Source organism: Arvicola amphibius, chromosome 15 (assembly GCF_903992535.2).
Source record: "Arvicola amphibius chromosome 15, mArvAmp1.2, whole genome shotgun sequence".
In the NCBI taxonomy this organism is placed as follows: Eukaryota; Metazoa; Chordata; class Mammalia; order Rodentia; family Cricetidae; genus Arvicola; species Arvicola amphibius.
The window spans coordinates 5,322,292-5,340,429 of NC_052061.1; the positions used below are offsets into that span (position 1 = coordinate 5,322,292).

General features: G+C 45.1%; 1 protein-coding gene across 1 annotated transcript in view; it reads right to left on the reverse strand.

The window, feature by feature from the left end:
* Positions 1-17,678, reverse strand: part of Nlrc5 (NLR family CARD domain containing 5) — a 78,068-nt gene extending 60,390 nt beyond the window's left edge. The window contains 1 exon segment of the mRNA XM_038313150.1: positions 16,793-17,678. The gene's annotated coding sequence lies outside the window, so the exon portion shown is untranslated.
* Positions 17,679-18,138: the final 460 nt, after the last annotated feature.

Genomic DNA, 18,138 nt, shown 5'->3' on the forward strand with positions numbered 1-18,138 from the left:
GCAATTTTATCAAAAGACCGGTCTTATAAAAAATGAAAGTCCACTAAACACTGACATCCTAAAATGGAAATATATAGGCAGTGGTGAAGATAAGAATTTGGACTGACTAAGAATGAATATTTAAACCAAAAAAATAATTCAATAGAGAAAACACTTTATTTTACTTGTAACGTGTGTGTGTGTGTGTGTGTGTGTGTGTGTGCGTGTGTGAGAGAGAGACAAAAGACACTATATTTTCTTTGGAAATGAGGTTGGCAAGTGTGCATAAACAGTATGTTGAATATTTTCTGGACTCCACGCGAATACCCTTTGGGGTTACCTCTTTTAATTCTCAACATTCCATTTAAAATTGTTTATTTCTCATGAAGGTAATTTATTTTGAGTTTATCAGGAACTTTGACCAAGAGATGAAGTTCAGATGGCCAATAAGCACGTGAAAAACTGTTCAATATCCTTAACCAGTGGAGAAATGCTAATTGAAACTACACAAGGAAAATCAGGAAACAGCCTTCCTCAAGACCCAGCAATACCACTTTTGGGTATATACCCAAAGGACGCTCAATCGTGCCACAAGGACATGTGCTCAGCTATGTTCACAGCAGCATTATTTGCCATTGCCAGAACCTGGAAACAACCTAAATACCCCTCAACCAAAGAATGGATAAAGATGACATGGTACAATTACACATGAAGTACTACACAGAGAAAAAATAATGAGATCTTGAAATTTGCAGGCAAATGGATAGATCTAGAAAACATCATGTTGAGTGAGGTAATCCATACCCAGAAAGACAAATATCATATGTACTCACTCATAAGTAGCTTTTAGACATAAAGCAAAGAAAAACCAGCCTACAATCCACATCCCAGAGAACCTAGACAACAAAGAGGACCCTAAGAGAGACATACATGGATCTAATCTACATGGGAAGTGGAAAAAGATAAGATCTCCTAAGTAAATTAGGAACGTGGGGATGATGGGAGAGGGTGGAAGGTGGGGAAGAAGGGAGGGAAGCGGTGAAAAATAAATAACTCAGTAAAAACAATTAAAAAAGGCTTATGTCCCAAAGTGCCTTGGAAGGTCATTATCTGTGCTGTGTGTTTATGACTGATGCTGTATTGCAAGAAAAAGAGAGGCAGATAGCTCTGGGTCTTCTGGTTTCTTTCACGCTCCCAATGAATGTTTTTGTTGCCTGAGAGTCTGCACGGCAATAAAGGTGCATTTCTCAATTAAAAAAAAAATACACTGAAGCCAGGTGGCACACACCTTTAATCCCAGCAGAGGCAGAGGCAGGTGGATCTCAGAGTTCGAGGCCTGCCTGCTCTACAGGATGAGTTCCAGGACAGTCAGGGCCACACAGAGTAACCCAGTCTCAAAAAACAAATACAAAAAGACAAAAAAGCACCCCAAAACCAAACCAAAACAAAACCCTACACTGAGGACTGGACAGACAGCTCAGTGATTAAGAACACCAGTAGGTCTTCCAGAGGGCCCGGGTTCAATTCCCAACACCTGCATGGCAGCTCACAACTGTCGGTAACTCCAGTTCCAGAGTATCTAGACCCCTCGGAGAAACATACATGCAGGCAAAAGAAAGAAAGAAAAAGAAGAAAAATGACGCACATAAATACATCTTTAAAAACAACAACAACAACAAAAACCTACACTGAGATTCTGTCTGGACCTAGTCAGAATGGCTATCATCAGCAAAACAGACAACGGTATGTACAGGGACAGGGAAGCTGATTACCCTGCTGTGGGAGTGTGGAGTGATGTAGCCACCATGGTAACCAGCATGGAGGTGATACCACTCCCATGCATATATTCAAAGGACACTGACCAACACACCACAGAGACAGTCCCAACAAAATCTGTGTCTATTGAAACACTATACAAAACAGCTAAGCCGTGGGATCAGCCTTGGTGTCCTGCCAGCAAATGAACGGAGAGTCCTCGCCCTAATTTCAGAGAACCCAGGATCAATTCCCAGCACCTGCTGCAGGTAGCTCGCAATCACCTGTAACCCCAGTTTCTGTTGATTCGGCACCCTCTTGTCAGGATGTGTGTGCACCACTCAGACACACATACATACACACAACACAATACACACGCAAATCCTTTTTAAAATGCTTCTCATTGTATTGTTTTCCGCTCATTTTTAATTAACGTCTAGCAATTTCTGTCTTTTAAGTAATTTCTCATTTTCTCAAAATTTTTAAATTATTATAGTACACAGTTGTGTGTGACATTTTCTTGAACTTTTGCTTTTTCTTTTCTTTCTTTAGTTTAGTTTTGTTTTGTTTGAGGCGTTCTCATGAAGAGGCCAGGCTATCCTCACACTCAAGATCCTCCTGCCTCAGCCTTCTTAGCTGAGATCATGGGCACGGGCCCACGCGTGGCTCTTGCAAGGCTGAGTCACTTCATGTCTTCATGTTTAATGCAGCCTCCTTGACCGTGTCCTTTTCTCATACCGTGGTATTTGCTATTTCTTATGAACATCACAATAATCTTTCAGTTACTATTTTGATTATACATATTACAGCATACAGTTCGATCATTTGACACTGGCCTGGAATTCTGTATGGTGAATTCAGTCACCGGCTGTGTGACTCCATGGGTTACTCAGCTTCTTGGAGTCTCAGTCTCAGTCTGCAAACTGGGGATGTCCTAGGTCAGATTCCTAGGCGCAGGGCCCACGACAAGTCTTTATGGGGTTCTTTATTAAGAGGTCAGGCAAACAGAATGGGGTAGTCACAGAAGATAGGCAAAAGAGTGGTTCGTGAGAAAGCCTGACTCTGTATCGGGGTGTGGGTGACTGGTCCTGCCAGGAGACACAGACTTAGGGACATCCCTGCCAGTCACCGCTTCTGTGACGGTCTCGTTAAGGGTAGGCAAGGCATCAGGCCTCTCCAGTGAGGTGAGACCGTCAGCTAAGCTGAAGACAGATACAAATGTCAGTAGCCCAGTGCCATGAACGTGGCAGGCATGGGCAGTGGTGCCTATCATTGGGTCACAATCCCAGGCCCTTGGTCAGGCTGCTGTGAGGTCTGCCCAGTCTGACACCCTGTTGTGCGAGAATAACTGCTTATCATTGCTGTTATTTCCTCGACATCACCCCATGCCCAGCCCAGTGCTGGGTTCAAAGAAGGAAAGGTGGGGGGATGTGAGAGGAGATAGGTGTGCACCACAGGCTGCTGGCTACTGCCCCACTGGCTCCTCTCTTGCCCCAGACCCCAAGCTTGTGTAAGGGTGCATGAGCTGCGGGGTTGGGAAACACAGAGCCTTGTGTCCTCATTTAATTAAGGGTGTTTCTATCTTCCTTCCTTCTGCTAAGGGCCAGCTAGGAGGCTCAAGATGAGAAGCTCTGACCCTGTGGTGACTCTGGAAAGAGGGCATAGGGATAGATCGTGAGAAGAAGGGTAGAAATAAAAGGGAATCGGACTCTGACCTCAGGAACAGGAAGAATGTGGATCTGGGGTGGCCAGAAAGCCACCTCTAGTCACGGCTACAGTCACTTGGACAGAAGTACCTCAGCAGAGTAAGTGTTGCTGGGGTTAGTTTCTCACGCTTGGGTAGTCAAGTCACATGAACTCACACCACACAGGCCAGCCAGTCCCCTCAGAACCCTTCACATCAAGCTCAGCCCACAGAGAGCAAAGACAGAGAACCCAGGGTTTCCGCCTTCCCCAATGCTGGTGGCCAATGCTGGTGGACACTGGAGAGCTGGAAGTGTCCTGGCAGTGAGGTGCATAGGTCGGAAAGTGAGGTCCTGAGAGGGAAAGGCGCAATTACAATAGTGAGACCAGGCCTGGGTTGCAACCTACCATTTCCCCGCTTTGTGGTCCCTATGGTGAAGGGTGCCTTGTGTGCGGGGGGTGGGGGGGAGATGCCAGCAATTCTTTGCCCTTTATCCACAGAAGCTAGAAAAGCAGGTAAGACACACCTTTCGCTCCATACACTTCGGTAGGGTGTAGGTGTGTGAAAGTTCCCTGTAGAAAAGTCACCTCAAGCCAGGCAAGGAGCCCGAGGCAGAAAAATGAGTTTGAAGACAGGGCTGGAGGTGTGGCTGCTATTGAGTGCTTGCCTAGATGAAAAGGGCCTTGGGTTCAATCCTTAGGGCATGGGAGGAAAGGATGGGGGAAGAGAGGACGGGAGAAAGAATCTTAACTACATAGTAATACACTATATAAGTAAAACCAAAACCAAACAACCAAACACACACATACACACACACACACACACACACACACACACACACACACACACACACACACGCACGCGTACGCATGCACACAGACACATATACGCACAAAAACAAAACCTGTAAGATCATGGTACTTTACTGAGGAGGGAATGGAAGCCTCATCACCAAAGAAGGGAACCCCTTGGGCCTGAGCCTCAGAGCTATAAGCAAGGGACGTTTCTCACCTCACAGCCCTCTGGATGGTTGTTGCCATCTAGAAAGAGGCTCTGCATCACCCCAGGCCTGGGCCACAACCTACCATTTCCATTAATGAAGCCCTGGGAATCTGGCTTCCAGCTCAGCACATACCAATCAGCTGTTTCCTCCTCAGGGATCAGACTCTCCACTGAGGCCCCTAGGGAATCCAGATGAGCTTTCCTTTGGGACCAGGGTCTTGGTTTCAGCCTGACTGGCACAGCAGAGAGCCTGGGAGCTAAGGTCTCAGCCCCAGTTCTTGGGCCCACCACGCAGAGGAAGTGGCTGGGGTCAGAGAGGCACCACACGTGTCTGGGTGCTGTCACCGACTCCCTGGTCCCTCCAGACCAGAGAGACCTACACTTGTCTGCACGTTCGAATTACATGGGGGCAGGGCGAGCTGTCAGTCAGCGCAGTCTCAGGGGTGGAGTTCAGGCAGTGGAAAGTTCCCAGGTGGCTGCTACACCGACCGACACATCTCAGAACCATTATGCCAGACGAGGATGGCACCAGTTCTGCACGGCTGGTGCGACGAGACTGGCTCCTTGTCCCTATACTTAGCACCCTTTCTCCAGCAATCCAAGTCCTGGTTATGCCAACCTTCTGTCCGGCTCCAAAGGCCCCGGGGACTGGAAGGTCATATGAGCAGCGGAAATTGTCTCCAAGGGACAATTTCTCCCTTAGCCTCTCTTCTTTCACACTTTGGCTCCCCACAGAGTGGCTCTGTCAAGTTCTACTCTGCAGACAGGGCCCAGAATGCCATAACACAAACAAAAATGAAACTAGAATTTGGAAATCCCCTCCTTAGCTTCCAGGGTGGGGAGACAGCTTTGACCAGAAGAATCCTGTCCTGGTGTGGGAGGTTAGGCAGAGAGCAAGGAACAGTTCAGAAGAGAGAGAGGGAGGAGTAAATTCTCAGGTGAGGTGAAGCAACCTGCAGGATCGCTTGCTCACTTTACATCTAGACACACGTCCACTCTTGGACCCCACCGCCCACCTTGGCAGAAAGCAAGACAGTACCAAACGGCTAGAGCACACGTGACTACAGATGCAGTATTTCTGTCACCCCCAAGTCATATGTTGAAACCTCAGGCCCTAGTGGTTTGGGGTGGATATGGGGGAGGCAATTAGTTCACAAGAGGTGCTGAGGAGTAGGATTTGTCCCTTATTGAAATGCCCAGCATGCTCTACAATACTCTTCCCACAATACAAGCATACAAAAAAATACGCGGGCAGTCTGCAACCCAGAGAAGGGACTCCTGGAACGCACCATGTTGGCATCGCAACCATAGACTTTAGCCTCTTGGACAGTGATAAATATAAAGCATATAAAGCCACCCAAGCTATGGAACCTTGTCACCGTAGTCCAAATAAACGCAGGCACCTGATTCTGGCCTAGGGAGATTCCTGCAGCCATGTTTGACCAAGCCAGACATCCACAATAAGATTGTTACAATGTTATGGCATTCTGGGTATGAAGGTGATGGATCATGGAAGGACACAGCCATATCTTTAGAATGCCCTCACCAAATGAGCTGTGCTATATAAAAACACACATAGAATACACCTGCAGGCATGCCAGCCAGCTCCAGGTTCAATCTCTAGCATCATTAAAAAATAAATAATAGGGCATAAGCCTTGGGATAAACCATGAACCAGGGGCTGTGCCCAGATGGAAACACAATGATCTTCTCTTAAAACTAAATGATTGTTTCAGCAGATTTACTTTACTTTCTGCTCACAGGCATAGCCTCAATCATTTGGAAAGTTGTATGAATTGCAGAAATAGCTATCAGGCTGTTCCCCATAGTCTGCCTTTCAAGGATGTGTGCAATTTCCTAGAATTTTTTTAACCCATATATTATACTAAGACTACCATTACCATATACGACAGCTAGAGCACCACTTCTCAAAGTTCTAGGAAGCATCTCACTTTTAACTTTATTTTTTAAAAGTATTATTCACCGGGGACTGAAGTAATAATAAAAAATAAAGCCAGAATCAATCCAAATGGAGTGGGTGTTGCTGCTGATCCCAGCTCTGACCTGAGGTCTGACCAGTTTGGTGACTGGACTAATTCTTCTGAATGCAGTGCTTCACAGAGGCCCTGACACCTGGCCAAGAAGTTTCTCCATGACTAATAAGGGTATGGGACACAGGAACTGAAAAGAGAACAATTCTTTTCTTTATGATTTTATTTAACCCAAAGCACCACCCCAGAGCCTCCTAAGCTCACTGGGTAGACACCACTTGGATGAGGCCTTAGCTAGAGGATCCCTGACCTGCCCATCACAGTGAGAGGACATAAAACAGCTGGTGGTTTCTTTCCCAGCACAAGACCCGGAGACCACTGAGGCTGACAGCGATGAGTTTGGCTCCACCCCTCTGCCCATGCGATGGGCCTCTGGGTGGCTCACAGCAGCCCTCCATTGATACAATCTTCAGGATTTAGCAACTTGGTTTCAAACATTTTAAAATAAAGGCCAACCTCTACCTTGAGAAGTCTATCTTAAGAATGGGCTTAGCCGGGCGATGGTGGCGCACGCTTTTAATCCCAGCACTCGGGAGGCAGAGGCAGGTGGATCTCTGTGAGTTCGAGACCAGCCTGGTCTACAGAGCTAGTTCCAGGACAGGCTCCAAAGCCACAGAGAAACCCTGTCTCGAAAAACCAAAAAAAAAAAAAAAAAAAAAAAAAAAAGAATGGGCTTGCAGGTCTTTAATAACAGCACTCTGGAGGCAGAGGCAGGTGGACCTCTGTGAGTTCAAGGCCAGCCTGGTCTACAGAGTGAGTTCCAGGACTGCCAGGGCTATATAGAGAAACCCTGTCACGAAAAACTACAAATAAAATAAAATAAGAAAAAAGAATGAGCCCAAGGAAGCCATCCCGCAGACACTGGAGGGGAGCTCTGGCCGCCAGCAGCCACATGTGTGCCTGGATGTTACCAAGCCACCCACCACACTAGCACTCTGAGGAGGCACAGCCTCCCCCACAGGGTTCCGAAACTCCTGTTGGGAGGGGTGGTGATACTGCCCAGGGTTCTGCTCCTCAGTACAGTCACATGCAAAAAATCCACACGGCAGAAGCAGTTAGGAGCACAAAAGCCACTTGACAGTTCTCCTTCTCCTCCTCCTCCTCCTCCTCCTCCTCCTCCTCCTCCTCCTCCTCCTCCTCCTTCTCTTCATCCCTCTTCCCCTCCCTGACTCTCAGTTTTGCCATTGGCTTTGCCTCCTCCTTCTCCCAACCTCCATTCACCGTGGTTTACAGTTCCCCACCTTTCTTCTCTCAAATGTTACAAGTGTCCCTCACGAGAGGGTTATAGCCAGCCTTTCACCCAAATACAAACCGCCTCAGGCTTTTCAGCAATTAAAAAATTAGATTCACAATCTAAGAACATAGGAAATACACTCACAAAAAAATGGAACATTCTAGAAGCTGGGGACGGAACAAGAGTCCAGATGAAAGCCCAAAATCAGATTAAAGCTGCTGTCAGCTTGGGTCAAAGGAGCTTTGTTTTCCCCAGTGGTCAGTGGTGACTGCAGAGACTCATTCACCTGTCAAAGCACTAAGAATAAGCAGATGTTGAGTGCCCAACCATAAATAGGGCATCTATACTTGCACTGGAAGGCTTAGTGCGTGTTGTGAAAGAAGAGATGGCGAATGTAACGGTGAGAGGAAGTAGGGGGTGGAAGATTGGTGTTGATGTGGCCCCGGCCCTCCCTCACTGAGGGCGATGGGGTGGGGAAGACACTTTCTTCAGAGGCATAGGCACTGATAAGTACTGCATATCAACCCTCACAATGCTCCAGTAAACAACCCTAATGAAACTCACCGGGACACACACACACACACACACACACACACGTAGAAAGGAAGAAGAAAGTGATTAAGGGGTGGAAGGGAGATAAAAGATAAGGTGTGTGTGTGTGTGTGTGTGTGTGTGTATGACCCAAATACACTATATAAATGTATGATATGTCCTAATAAAACTTATCAGTATGTATAATTACTATAGACTAATAAAATATTTTAAAAGAAAACAGAGCCAGAAAGATGGCTGAGAGGCCCTTGCTATACAATTCTGATGACCAGAGTTTGATTTTCAAAATCCACTTAACGTGGAAGGAAAGAACCAGTTCCACAAAGCTGTCCTCTGACCTCTACATACATGCTATGACATGCACCTACACATGCATCATATGCACACATAATTATAATAAATAAAGGATTTTTTTAAAAAGAAAGAAAATATGTGCAAAAAGGCCAAAGCAGAAAATCTAGGAATCTAAATGTTCATTCAGGTAGAGAAACCTCCCCACAACATAGCAGAATTAAAACAGTGAGCAGAGAGACCAAAAACAAAACAAAACAAAACAACAACAGCAACAAAAAATTGAAAGCCAAAGAGAAAATCATCAAGCTATATAAAAATTCAGACAAAGAGAACAGCAGCATATTCCTGGACAGAAACTCTAAAAGCCAAGAGGATGTGGACAGATGTAGTTCGAGCTTTGCAAGACAATTACTAGCAACCCAGATTGTTATATCCTGCAAAACTATCCTTCAAAATTGATGGAGAAATACAAAGAAAACCTTGGTGCAGCAGACACTGAAGGAATTTACAAACACATACAAGCAATACAGAGGACACTTGAGGAATTCAGTTCAGTTCCCAGCACCCTACCGGGTGTCTCACAACTGGTTGGAACCCTAGCTCTAAGAGATCTGATGGCTTCTTCTGGATCCCGAGGGCACCTGTGCTCACATGGTATGTACATGAGTGCATGTGTTTGCACATGCATGCACACACAAAATTATAACAACAATAATAATATTCTGTCCACCAAAGAGTCATAAAAATTAAATACACAAAGAAAATATGAATAAAATATTTTTTAAAGTTGCTCACCTGAAAAAAAAACCCCACAGACTCAGAGGGATTTACTGCTGGAGTCCACTAAACCTTTAAAGAAGGACAAACATCAACACTCCTCAAAATACTCCATAAAACAGCAAAGGGAAGCACACTTTCAACTCATTTTCAAAAGCCAGTATCAAAACACACACACATACACACACACACACACACACACACACACACCAAAACAAAATAATGCATGAAGTTGGGCTGTAGATCAGCAGTAGAGAACCTGTCTAGCATAGATGAGGACCTATATTCAATTCCCAGTACCCAAACAAAACAAACAAACAGAAACCTTAGACCCTGTCTCAAAATATAAAACCAAAAGTCAGTAGTACTTGAATACCAAATCTCTATAAACACAGAACTGTTGTAGAATATTATTTTAAGATATGTTACATTTGTTTATGCTGTGGAACATTTAATGATGCAAAGATGTATTTCGTTCTTTTATGTTGCACTTCTTTAACTCTGTGAAGCTGTGTTACTTTGCCTGTCTAAAACACGTGACTGATCTAATAAAGAGCTGAATGACCAATATCAAGGCAGGAGAAAGGATAGGTGGGGCTGATAGGCAGAGAGGATAAATAGGAGAAATCAGGGAAGAAAAGATCGAGAAGCAAGAAAGAGAAGAGGAGGACATCAAGGGCAAGCCACCCAGATATACAGCAAGCCACAGAGTAAAAAGCAAAGAAATACAGAAATAGATAAAGATAAAAGTTCAGAGGCAAAAGATAATTAAACTTAAAAGATCAATTTAAGTTAAGAAAAGCTGGCTAGAAATTAGCCAAGCTAAGGTTGGGCATTCGTAAGTAAGAATAAGTGTCCTCCATGTGATTATTTGGGAGCTGGGTGGTGGACTCCCCCTCCCCAAAAGAGCTAAAAGAATTTTGTTTAAAAACCAGCAATGTTTACTGCACAGAACAAAAAAGAAAATTATGGGCTAATCTCTCTAATGAACATAGGTGCAAAATTTCTCAACAAATACAAGCAAACCACAGTTAGCGACACATCAAAGAGCACATTCACCATGATCAATCTGTCTTCACTCAAGTACGCAATGACGGCGCAACGAAGACAATCAACAAATTCAATACAGCCATAGTCTCAAGGACAGAATTGCAGGATTCTATCAATACATAGAGAAACAGCTCTTAGCAGATTCAACATCACTTCATGACAAAAAAAACCACTGAAGAAATTGGAATACAAGTAACATATCTCAGCATAATAAAGACTAGATATGACAAACCTATAGCCAACATTATATGACAAATCTGAACTATTTCTGCTAAAACCAGGAACAGAATAGGGTGTCTACTTTCTCTATTCTTAATTTATATAGTACTGAAAATCTTAGCTGGAACAGCAGAAGAGAAAGAAAAAAAAAGGATGCAAATGAGAAAGAAGAAGTAAAATTATCCAATTTGAAGATGACAGGATCTCCTGCATAAGAGTCCTACCAAATGCATCAGAAAGCTCTTAGAACTGACAGATACTGGACAAGGTGTCAGGATGCAAACAACACAGAAGCCAGTCGATTTTATACTCAATAATGAACACACTGAGAAAGAAATTTTTAAAAGTCCTATTCACAATAGCTTTAGAAATAAAACTTTAGAATAAATCTAACCAAGACAGTGGAATGAAGACTTCTACACTGATAATTTTAAAATACCAAAGAAAGAAAGCAAAGACCTCTATGCTCATGGATTGGTAGAATTAATACTGGAAAATGGCAATATTACTGAGAATAATCTATACAGTCAATTCAATACTCATCAAAATTCTTTTAACATTCTTCACAGAACACACACACACACACACACACACACACATATATATATATATATATAATTTTGGAAGAACAAAAGCCAAACTAATCCTGAGCAAAAAGAATGAGCTAAAAGCATACACTTGATTTTAATATATACTACAGAGCTATAGTAACAAAAACAGCATGGTACTGGTACACACACACACACACACACACACACACACACACACCAGTGAACGAAATGAGGCAAGGAATACAGAAAGGAACCCGTACAACAACAGTTCCCTGATAGCTCTCTGGATAGTTCTCTCTTCTCTCACACACACACACAAAAAAAAAATGAATTAAAATTGGAACAAAGACTTTAATGTAAGACCTGCCCTCTGAAATGATTAGAGAAAACACAACCAAACACTCCAAGACACAGCTTTAAGCAAAGACTTTCCGAAAGGAATCCCGAAAGCATGGGAAACAACACTAGGAACTGAGAAACAGGACCATATGAAATAAAAGCTTCCATGCAGCCAAAGAAACAAACCAACCAGAACTAACAGAACAGATGATCAAGCTTTCTCACTTGTACATGTGGCAAGTGATTAATAGAACATGTAAAGAACTCAAAAACCTAAAAACCCTAAATAATAGAAAACCAAAACAACACGATCAATAAATAGGCTAAGTAAATGAGCACAGTTTCGGAAGCTGAAGGATGAAAGACAAATGGACACAGAAAGGTTCACTTCCTTAGCCGTCAGAATTCAAACTGAAACGAGTCCCCTCTCACCCCAGACAGAATGACTGTCACTCAGAAAGCATCGAGTGTTGTGGAGGATTCAGGAATAAAGGAATATATCAATATATACATACATAAATATATACATATATAGTGGCTGGGAGTGTAAATTAGTTTAGCCAGCATAAAGATTAATACAGAGGCACTTCAAAAAAAAAAAAACCCTAAAAATAGAATTACCGTATGACCCGGCTGTACCACTTCCTGTATACCTCAAGGACTCCTGATCCACACAGCCCAGAGATGCTTGCACATCTGTGTTTACTGCGCTGCATCACAAGAGTCAAGTTGTAGAGTCAGCCCGGGTGTTCCGTCAACGAAAGAATGGATAAAGAAAATGTGGCACGCACAATAAAGGAAAATAAGTGATGGTGTGTTCAAGAAAACAGACACAACCGGAGAGCACCAGATTAAGTGAACACAAGATGAACTCGGAAAGACAAACATTGAATGTGTTTCTTCATTTGTGGACCCTGGATTTTGATATAGCTGTATAAAACAATATACATATACACCATAATCATATGATTTTATGCATTTATTATATAGATATGGTCAAAGTACAGGGTATGGTTGCATAAACAGGGCTCTCTATTCGCAAAGAGTATACAGCCATAAAGAGGGCTGGAAACGGGACTCAGTGAAAATCACTCACTTGCCATGCCCAAGGCCCTGCGTTTGTCCCTAGCACCAAAATAATAAGTATATAGAGAGAAAATAAAGATTACTTACCACATTAAATTTTAAAAAAAACGTGTATACTCCATACAGTACACTATCATTATGAGAGAGGGAACCCATGTGTGTACATGTGTATACAGGTATGGAAGCACATACGTACATGTCTGTGTATTTGTATATGTATATACATGTATAATCTAAAGTCTATTTAATGAAGCTGACTGTGCAGGGAAACCCTGGATGCACTTGTCTGTAAAGGCCCAGTTAGACTCTGGAAGGAGGCATAGAAACCCAGTGACACCACCCGTTGTCTTCAGAGAAAGCATCTGGGTCGCTGGATTTTTACCTCTTTACACTATGAATATATTTGTTACTTAATTAAATTAAATTATTTGTTTTTTAAAAAAAGTTGGAGACAGGATCTCACTGCATAGGACAGGCTGGGCTTCACCTCTGTTAAACCTTCTGCCTCAACCTCCTAAATACTGGGTATGTGTCACCAAGGTGTCCATATTATTTAGTTTAACAAGTGAGATCTCACTTTTTTTTAAAAAAAAAATCGGAGTCCATTAAACTATGGATACACTAGCGGCCCCACAAACTGCCCATCTCACACAACCGTCACTGACATTCAGAGGGCCTAGTTAGGTCTTATGCAGGTTCCCCAGTTGTCAGTCAGGAGTTCGTGATTTCCCACTTGCTCGGGTCAGCTGTTAGTGTGGGTTTCCCCATTATGGCCCTTTACTCATATTATTGTTCCTCCCTCTCTATGACTGGACTCGTGGAGTTTGGCCCAGTGCTCAGCTGTGGTTTTCTGCAACTGCTTCCATCAGCTACTAGATGAAGGTTCTATGATGACAATTAAGGTGGTCATCAATCTGATTATAGGGGAAGGGCAGTTAAGGGCACTGTTGCTTAGGGTCTTAGCTGGGGTCATCCTTGTGGATTCCTGGGGATTTCCCTAGGATTTATTCCTAGTGTATAAACTGACTCTTTGGAGCCCATTCCCTAAGGAGGGATACCTTGTTCAGCCTAGATATAGTGGGAGGGCCTTGGTTCTGCCTTAAGTGATGAGACAGACTTTGTTGACTACCCATGGGAGGCCTCACCCTCTCTGAGGAGTGGATGGGGGTGGGGTGGAGAGAAGGTGGGTGGAGCGGGAGGACTGGAGGGAGAGGGAACTGGGATTGGTGTGTGAGATAAGATTGTCTTAAAAATAAAAAATACAATATGATATACACATGGAAAAACCTGGTGCTAGAGGGCCTGTGTCTATCAGCTCCATGTAATTAATTCCCTTTCACCCCATCATCAGTGCCAGACAGAGGGTGGCCAAAGCTTCTGTGGAGAAGATTCCACTGGGAGGAGTTACAGAAGAGTTATTGGAAGCAGCACCAACAGGAAGAACCAGTTAAATCAGGTTTCCTCTGGATCTCCCAACCCAGAGAACCCAGTCTATCCAAGCCTTGGTCTGAGACAATGACAGAGAGGAGGAAGAATCTGCAGTCAGAAGTGACCAGAAAAACTGAGCCCCCGGCCCCCATTTCTGAGATCCTCAGAATGGAAGACTCAGGGTTCCAGTAAAGAGAAGAATGGGGGCCATGTCAACTCTACCAGCTTCCAGGGACCTAGAAATTGGAGCTAACGTACCAGCTTTACAATCACATCCTTTTAAGGGTGGCAAGTCCCACAAGCAGTCAGGGACACTTGCCTCCCCTGCTGCCTGTTTTACACAGGTGCTCTGAGGCCTGTAAAATCCAGAGATCCTGCTCCTTCTGTCTGAGCCCCTTGCTCCAGCAGCCAGGAGGATGGATCTATTTTGTTTTGCTTCTAAATTATATTTCTTCTGCAGAATTAGTCCCAGCCAAACAGGGTGCAGGCTGTCAGCCACACTCACAGAAACAGATCTGGTGAAAAGAGACCATGCTTTGCATCCTGAGAACACCCACAAAGACTTGTTTTTGTTTGTCATCTGTGGTAAGCAGAGAACCCAACTCTTCTGCAAGCCAGGCAGACTCTTGAGCCACACCCCTCCCCTATAATTTCGCAAAGCGTCTGTACTTTTTTTGCCCAGTTCTCTGCTGGTGATACAGGTGAGCTGCTGAGATGATGTGGTAACCAAGTCCCATCAAGCACTGATGGAAAGAGCAGTGCTTTGCTCTCTGCTGGCTGTAGACTGCAAGTTTGTACCCAGGAGTGGGCCGAGGTCCTTCTGCAGGCATTAGAAAAGGAGCCCTCCTTCTTCCAGTTGGGGCGGTTGCTGGAATTTTTTTTCTCTCTCAGCTTGTGGCTGCAGTCTTGGCCTCCCCAGCATGACCGCCCACCCCAAGGTGTCTGTTTTGACACGCTGATCTTTTCTATGACCAGGCAGAAGTCACACTGGGCCCACCCTACAACCCCATCTTAACTCTCTGCAGCCACCTTCTGTCCAAATAAGGTCACATTCAGAGGCAGTGGAAGTCAGGACTTCATGTCTTCCTTAGGGGACCCACAGCATAACAGATGGGAGAAGACATTTTGTTGGGTTCTCTTCAGAGGAGGGAGGGAGGTGTGCTGGGGTGCAAGGACACTGGTCAGGCCCTGCTGCTCTCCAGCTAGTCAGGAGACAAGCCTAAGCAGAAGGTCCCATCCAAGTTCTAGGCCTGATCACACTTAGCTTCTGAAAGCAGGCCAGCCCTGCATTCAGGGCAGACAAGACTTTAGGCTAAGCAGACTGAGGCATTCCCTAAGCTTCTGCATTTGTCCCATCAGGACCCAAGGCTCCTTGTTCTTGGGGCCAAGCACTATTTCTACTTTGCTTGGTCAATCCATGAGACAAATTTTGAACTATCCATTATGCCTGTATTATAGATGGGAAATCAAACTTCCCAGAGATACAATTGTTAGCTCATGATCACTCAGCAAGGGCACAATGCTGAGAGCCCCCAGGAAGTCCCCAGTCCAGGACAGGTGGGTGCTGGTTCTGGAGTCAGAGCAGGCAGGCGTAAATTCTGGGGACTGAGCTGAAGGAAGTACACAGCGGGGGGGGGGGGTGGTTATGAACCCCAATCATCAGCTGTCACCCTGCTCTGTTCTCTGGTGGGAGATCAGGCCTCCTGCATTATTTTTGTGGTGCCGAGGACTCAACACAAGGTCTGATCTACCACTGAGCTAGAACCTGGTGGTTTTCCAGGTTTCCTCGTCCCTTAGAGAGAAAGAAAGTAACTCGGAAAGAGAAAGCTCTGGGTATGGCCCGGCTATACACACCCATCTTTGCCATTCCCTGGCCTTTTTCCCAATCACGGGAGTTAATTTTCAAAATACCTTTTACACGCAAAGCCCCCCACACCATCTCTTTAGAAGAATCCCAACAATACACGCAAACAGTACTGAAGATCGGGGGCTCTACAGGACCCTCCCAGGTGGCTACTTCCGCAACTCCCAACTCCGACTTTTCTGAGTGAGAAAATGGTTTAAAACCCACATGGCAATGTGGCAGACCAAGAACAAAAGACTACCCAAACCTACCCTTATGCCTGGTGAGTTTCAGTGATCATTAGATAAAGAGATGATGACCTTAAAGAATAGTTGAGGGTTTTTTTTTAATGAAATATTCTATTTTTAAAAAAGATTCTTGCCTTTTTGCACACTCTGAGCTATTTCTGTTGAAATTCTCTATCGGGCATTCGCTAGAAAACATAGCTGATGGGAGAAACCTGAGGTTGGCTACTGTTGGAGAATGGCAGGAGGTTTTTACGGCAAGCTTTTACGGCTCAGCCAAACTATTTCTTCTACAAATGAATTAAGAAAGGATTTTCATTTTTTTTTTTTGTTCTGTTTTGTTTTAGGCTAAAATTTCGGAATCGTAACAAACAGGTGGACTTCTGTGATTATTAATAAAGCAATGGAAATTGAAAAGGAAAAAAAAAACAAGGAAGGATGGTTCCAGTGGATGCCGGGTGTAGCCCCCGAGAAGGGGCGTACGGACATATGCATATTCCCCAGACTGAGTGACTCCCCAATTTGCCACTTTCTATTGCCCCCAAACTGCAGTGACTGACTGCATTTTGCTAAGCCACCAGTGCCCACCTACGCATCTGTCCATGTGTCCATCCACCTGGCCTCTGGCACCCCCTCCTCCCTCTTGGCGCGGAATCCAAACCCATAATCTCCATCCGCGCCCCCATCTGGGCAGGTAACTCACCGACTCGACTCCTGCTCCACCTCGCTCGGTGCGAAACTGAAAGTGGCCACTTAGCGCTGTTCGCCAGTTCATGGAACCCGCCGCCGCTGCCGAGAAATCACGTGGATTAAAAGTGCCAGTCCCAAAGCACTCGGGGAGGGTGCCCGGAAACCGCCGCAGCTTGGCGATCGCCGCTGAGATGCTGGGGCGTGCCATTGCCTGCCAGCAAGACGGGGTAAGGTGGGCATCTGCGGGGCGGTGGGTGGGGCCAGGGCGCCGCAGGACCCGCACAGTCCTTTCCTCGCCTCCCTGAGACTTTAAAGGAGGAAGGCAAGAGAAGCCACTGAGCAAAACTTCGTGGAGTTGGGTCCAGAGTCCTGACTTCTGGCTCTAGTGCGCTGCAGGATGACAGCTATTCATCACCAACACCTGACCTGGACAAGCACGGTCTCCAGCTGTGTCCACCAGGCCTTGAGGAGCCACAAGTCAAAGATGCAAGGGTTGCTTAACTAATCTACAGAAGAAAGCTGGGGCGCAGAGCAGAGAGGGGATGGGAACAGGTGGGCTGCGAGGAAGGGATTACAGGGCTAGGGTCCGTCCTGGAAAACCGCTGGCCCTGGCTCTGTTCCAAGTTCTACAGCCTGCCCTGCCTCTTGTCCTTGTCCCAGAATAGAATACCAGGCTTTTCCTGAGGGTGGCTCTGTCTTCCATATGGGGGGAATCTCCGTGACGTCCCACAATAAAGCGACTCTCCCAGACTGTTCTGAGGAGGAGTGGCAAGACAAGGATGTCACGTGAGCACTGATGGCAGGGTCAGGAGCACAACCATGACCCTAACCCCTCAGGCTCAAGTCCTTTTTTAGTGCTTGCTTCATCACCCAAGGCCAGTGGTTCTCAACCTTCCTAATGTTGCGACCCTTGAATACAGTGAGTTCCTCATGCTGTAGTGACCCCAGCCATAAAATTATTTTCATTGCTATTATATAACTGTAATTTTGCTACTGTTATGAATCACATGTAAATATCTGATATGCCACCCCTACGAAAGGAGTCATGACCCATAGGTTGAGAACCACTGCCCTAGACCAAAAACCCTAACTCCTGAATCTCAGCTCTGGTACCTGCCTGGTGGCAGACAATGACAATAGCATCTTCCCATTCCTCCGTGAGAATGGAGGACCAGAAGTTACCGCAGGTGTAACCTGTACCTGAAACTTAAGAAGCCCTTCTATTTCTAGCTCCTCCTTTGGGTCTTGAATTCCTGTGACCTCTAACCTCCTCCCTTGTAAGACCAAGCCAGAAATGTAGAAAGTGTTTGATGGGCAGAGCACGTGGCGTTACTTTTCAGTGATTACCTGGATGTGACT